At 39.7% G+C, this 6,055-nt stretch overlaps 1 pseudogene; it reads left to right on the top strand.

Annotated features, from left to right (window-relative positions):
* The first annotated feature begins 4,624 nt into the window (after positions 1-4,624).
* Positions 4,625-5,753, top strand: LOC130859477 (lysocardiolipin acyltransferase 1-like; annotated as a pseudogene).
* The last annotated feature ends 302 nt before the right edge of the window (positions 5,754-6,055 follow it).

A 6,055-nucleotide genomic window follows, 5' to 3' on the forward strand; every position in this document is an offset into this window, starting at 1 on the left:
TATATATGCTGTCTCCAAGAGACCCACTTCAGACCTAGGGACACCTACAGACTGAAAGTAAAGGGATGGAAAAAGATATTCCATGCAAATGGAAATCAAAAGAAAGCTGGAGTAGCGATACCCATATCAGATAAAATAGACTTTAAAATAAAAAACATTATGAGACAAGAAAGGACATTACATAAAGATCAAGGGATCAATCCAAGAAGAGGAGATAACAATCATAAATATACATACACCCAACATAGGAGCACCTCAATACATAAGGCAAATGCTACCAACTATGAAAGAGGAAATGCAAGGCAGAAATAGAGAGACAGATGTAGAGAACAAACACATGGACACCAAGTGGGGAAAGCGGGGAGGGTTGGGGGGGATGAACTGGGAGATTGGGACACCAAATTGTACATTCTAAATATATGCTGTTTATTGTCTGTTAACTGTATCTCAATAATAGTTCTTAAAAACAAAACAAACAAACAAAAAAAAAAACAGGTAAGCTGAGTATCACCCCTTTGCTAAGGAGTAAACATGACCCAGTGCTGGCAAATAAGATGTAAGAGAAATTTTCCTGTGTTGCTACTGGGCAGGACTTTTCTCCCTGATATAGAGTGAGAAATCTTGCCTTTTCTTCTTACTTTGTATGGATTGCATAGCAAGTGATGCTTAGAGCTGAAGTAGCCCTCTTGCAAGCAGTAAGCAACAAGCTAAATGATGAAAAATCACTACTGCAGATGGCAGAGTAGAGTTAAAAAGAGTCCAAGTTCTTAATGATACTATGTAACTGTACCTCACTTAGAATCACCTACTTCCAGATTACTTTATATGTATAACATTTCTTTTTCTCACTAAGCCAATGCCTGTTAATTATTATTGTACTTGCAACTGCAAGTATTCTATCTGATGATATGTCATAACATGATGAGCAAAAACAGACTGATGAAGAGGTTGAGGAAGTCATCAGGACAAGAAAAGTACTATTTTTACATCTTTGCACATAGCCATGATTCATCTCTCTTCCCACAACATAGTAGAAATACTTATCAGAGATTCCCTTGTTTTAAAATTATTGATGTGTGTGTCTCTCTTCCCTATTAGACTGTGATCCCCTGGAAGGTGAAGGCTATGTTCTATTTATCTTGGAATCCCCTCCAGCCCTAAGTTAATGCTTTGCACTTGCTAGCTCAGTAAGTGTTGAATTGAGTGAATTGAAGTTTGAAGTCTGTAGCTGAGTGATTTATGAAGAATGGGATAATGTGTGAGTTGAAAGAGGTTCTCCACGGAGACAAAAATGTTGGGAGGATTAAACATGTCTTCAAAAAACACTCTATGAAATGAATGTCAAGAGATCGTTTGATAATAAATTGGTCTTTGTACCATCACCATTTTCCCATCAACACTTGAATTATATTAAGTTTAGGTAGAATAATCACACTAGAAAATCCTTGTAACTTTTCATTTGCTTCAGTGATAAACATTTGGTATTCTTGATTAGTTCACTGAAGTGGCTGTTTTATTTTTTTTGGATTGTGATTCTTTTTTCAATGTTGTCTACTACCTTAAAGGATCACGTGAAACTACTGGCTGCCCCTCCATCTCTCTCACCTCAGCAATAGAAACATCACCTCAGTTTGGCTCACTTGCCCAGCAAGGACAGTCTTGTGCACTGATAATGAAGTTAAAAATAACTCTGTTTGGAATCCAGGGTGGGTAGGAGACTCATCAGCCTCCAAGGCCACAGCCTTTCAGAACTGTCAACTGCCACTCAAGCAACTTAACATAGCTGCAAGGCATTTCAATAGCAAATATTTCCCCCATAGCCTAGAATGTTTCAAGAATGTGCAAGAGAGGAGGAAATCCACTTACGGCAGCATAAACTTAAAGGGTCTCCTTTGTTAAAGTTATGTGAACTCTCATTGAACATTATTGTTTAATCGTGCATAGAGCTCTAAGGTGTCTTAAGAGGCTCTGTAGTCACATAGCCTTTGACTCTAGGAAGGTCAGTGTCTGCATCATCCATCACAGATTATTAGCTATTCAATTTTTACAGGTTGCCAGACATGGGGATTCCACTGACATTGAACAGAACCTGACCTGCTGTTAATCAGCATTAGAGTAAAGCAGTTATTTTATCTGACCTGTTAAATTCTGTGATACTAAAATAAACAGTTTATCTATCTGAACTTGTCAAGCAGACATGAGGAGCCATTTTAGACCAGCCTAAGAATAAAAATTTAAATTTCATCACTAAAAAAATTAACAGTTCTGTGCAAAATAGATTCCTAGACTTTATTCTCTTTTGACCATCAATCTCATTCTAATTCCCTCTCAAGAAGACTCCAAGCATAAGCCTGCCACTACCCATCCTTCCTACTTTTAGCAACTCTATCAACATGAACCACAGTCATTTTTCAGGAGACTCTATTGTCTTATTTTATATACAACTGTTTGTATGTGTGCTGAAGTATGGCTCCTTGCTTTTACTGCAAAGTAAAGTCTATAGTCCTCATGTCTCAGGACACTTTTCCCTTTTATGTGGTCTCTTAACCAGATAAGGATAAATCTGAAAAAAAATAATGCAAGGTGTGTGTGTGTGACAAGGAAAACCTGGAGTTCACACATAGCTAGAAAAGAGCTTTCTGCCTGCTCTGCTTCTGTAAAATCTGCCTGCTGCACTAAAGTGAGGACAAAATACTTTATCAACTGGAACCTAAAAGATGATCAGATAAGTATGGAATGTTCTGTTCCTGCCCCTGCCCGCCTTTGTTTGAAAACCCTTCGCAAGTAACCCCTAGCAACTCCCACTCTCTGTAATCACCTGTAACCTATGGAAACTGAGTAGCCAATCAATTAATGCCAACTGTAGCTATGTGTCTTAACCCTACATAAGGAGAGAATTCACCTGAAATGGGGCCCAGAATTTTGGAGAGTTAGCTCGTCTGGGTCCACCAGCTCAATAAACCTGAGTTCTCCAACCCTCCCAGTGCAGTGTTTGGTTTCTCGTGGGATCGATTTCTGCAACATGTGCACACTGCAATCTACAAAATACTGCTGGGAGAAATTTTAAAAGATCTTTAAAAATGGTCTTTTTCATTGGTCAAAACCCTCAGTATTAAGATGTTAGTTCTCTCCAAGTGAACCTATAAATTTAATGCAATCTCAATCAAAATCCAGGAAGGAATTTGTGTAGAAATTGACAAGTGGATTCTAATGTTTTTAAGGAAATTCAAAGGACAAAATATCTTTGAAGAAGAGCAAAAAGTTTTGGAGAATTAATACTATCTGACTTTAAGACTTACTCTGAAATGACAGTAATTTGGGGAGTGTGGTGTTGGGGACCCATAATACATCAGTAAACAGAGCAGGGAATCCAGAAATAAATCCATATAGATTTGGACAACTGATGTTTGACAAGGTACAGAGATAATTCAGTGGAGAAAGAACTTTTTTTAATAGTGAGGCAACAAATATAACTCTAGATGAAGAAGACAGATGAAAACGAGAAAAAGAACTTCAATCCATAGTTCATATCTTTTACAAAACAAATTCAAAAATTTAATAAGTGTGAAAACTAAAACAATGCAACTTCTAGAAGAAAACAAGGGAGAAAAATCCTTGTGACCTGAGTTAGGCAGATTTCTTAGATGACACCAAGATGATACTTATATGAATACATACAAGGGAAGAGTTGCTTCTGCTAGGGTTGCCCTGTGTGAGAAAGGAAGGGAGCCAACTGTAGGATAAAGGGAGAAAGAGCTTCTAGCCAAAGGAGGAAGCAGTGCAAAGTGAGGATGAGTGAGAGGGGATGAGTGAGAGGGCATGGGTGCCCAGGGGTCAGACCAGAATTTTGAAGAGGTTGCTGAGAGAGAAGCCAGGAAATGTTAAGCCAGACTGTGAATTCTCAGCTAAGAGAGTGACTTTATCCTGTGGGCAGCGAGATCCATGGAAGAATCTTAATCAGATGAGTAACATGATCAACTTTACGTTCTGGAGAGGGGACTTTGGTGGTGACAGGGTCAGAGACAGAATGTAAGGAAGAGACCAGTTAAGGGCAGTTTCCATGCTCCACACCTTGAGAGATGGCATGAGAGGTGGTGAGGGAGTGAGCCAGGGCATTAACTGTGACAGAGCAAAGTTCACCGTCCACCACACACATTTTGAAGGCAGAGTGGAAGATTGACTGGTTGTGAAGAATAATGGGGTGGGGGAGGGGAGCACCTGCTGAGCAAGTAAAGAGAAAACTAAGGTGTTTTGTTTGTTTTAGTTTTCTGGTAACTGTATTGTTGGCGATTGGAGATACTATTAATTTAGGAGAAAGGATAGAGCAGGGAGTTCTTTGTTACCAAGTTTCAGGGTAACTGTTAACCCTCTGAGGTTGTTGGGTCAAATGAGTTATAAAAAACCAGACTTAACAGAAGCCTCTAGGCTTCTATTTCTGAAACTACAGAACATTTAATGATATCATCAAAGTCAGCAGGGCCTAGTGTAAACGTGGCTCATTGGAGGAAGGCCACTCAAAGGGAAGAATCATCTAAGGAACCACAGAGAGGAAGAAGGGCAAAATACAGACCAGAAGAAAAAATTTGCTATTCATCTATCTGACCAAGGACTCACATCCAGAATAATCATGGCATCATGGAGAGGGTTTTACTTTATACTCACCCTATTTTGGGGAAGAAATTTTGGAAGCATTTTGATGCTGGATCCCTTTTCACCTTTGATGTTTGCAAACCCATCTTAGTGTCACTGGATTAACAATGGCCTTGTGGCAACCTGGCTCACGCTACCTGTGGCATTGCTACTAGAGACCATGTTTGGTATAAAAGTGATTGTAACAGGGGATGCATTTGTTCCTGGAGAAAGAACTGTTATTATCATGAATCATTTAAGACGAAATGGACTGGATATTCCCGTGTAATTGTCTAATGAGATATAGTTACCTCAGGTTAGAGAAAATTTGCCTCAAAGTCAGTCTCAAAAGTCTTCCTGGATTTGGTTGGGCCATGCAGGCTGCTGCCTCCATCTTCAGCCATAAGAAATCGAAGGATGACAAGAGGAATTTTGAAAACGTGACTGATTATTTTTGTGATATCTGAGAACCACTTCAACTCCTCATATTCCCAGAAAGCACTGATCTTACAGAAAATAGCATGGCTCGAAGTAATGAATTTGCTGAGAAGATTGGACTTCAGAAATATGAATGTCTTACATCCAAGAACTACAGGTTTTACTTTTGTAGTAGACTGTCTAAGAAGTAAGAACCTGGATGCTGTGCATGACATCACAGTGGCACACCCTCACAAAATTCCTCAGACAGAGAGGCACCTCCTCCTTGAGGACTTTCCCAAGGCAATCCACTTCCATGTCCGCTGATACTCAGTGGACACCCTCCCCATGTCCAAGGAGGACCTCCAGCTCTGGTACCACAAGTGGTGGGAGGAGAAGGAAGAGAGGCTGTGCTCCTTCAGTTGAGGGGAGAAGATTTCTTACTTTATGGGACAGACTGTAATTCCACCTTGCAAGTCTGAGCCCAGGGTCCTTGTGGTCAAATTGCTCCCTACACTGCACTGGACCCTGTTCAGCCCTGCAGTGTGCCTGCTCGTCTGTTTGTACAATCTTGTTTGGTGGTGTTTTATAACCATCATTGCCATCTTTGTGCTGTGGGAGAGAATAGTTGGTGGACTGGAGATAATTGAACTTGTGTGTTACCTTTTTTGAGACAGCCACATTTAAATGAAAAGAAAAATGAGTAAGATTGTAAGGTTCACAGTCTAAAAACCTAGGGGATATTTTGGAAATGTTCTAAGCCTTTGTAAAATGAGACGCATTTTTGCATGACTGTGTCAAATATTTCTTACTACCGTCATTATTTGTTAAAGATGTTTTGCACTTCGTTTTGTGGGAAAATATTGCTACACGGGCTTTTTTTTTTTTTTAATCTCTGAATATAATTTCAACACTGTGTAGCAGGGAGAAATCGTTGTGAAATAACTCAGGCCAGAGTGTTAGTGAGCAATCATCAGGCTGTTAGCAGACAAGGTACACACAGATTGTG

This window comes from Hippopotamus amphibius, chromosome 8 (assembly GCF_030028045.1).
Source record: "Hippopotamus amphibius kiboko isolate mHipAmp2 chromosome 8, mHipAmp2.hap2, whole genome shotgun sequence".
Taxonomy (NCBI): Eukaryota; Metazoa; Chordata; class Mammalia; order Artiodactyla; family Hippopotamidae; genus Hippopotamus; species Hippopotamus amphibius.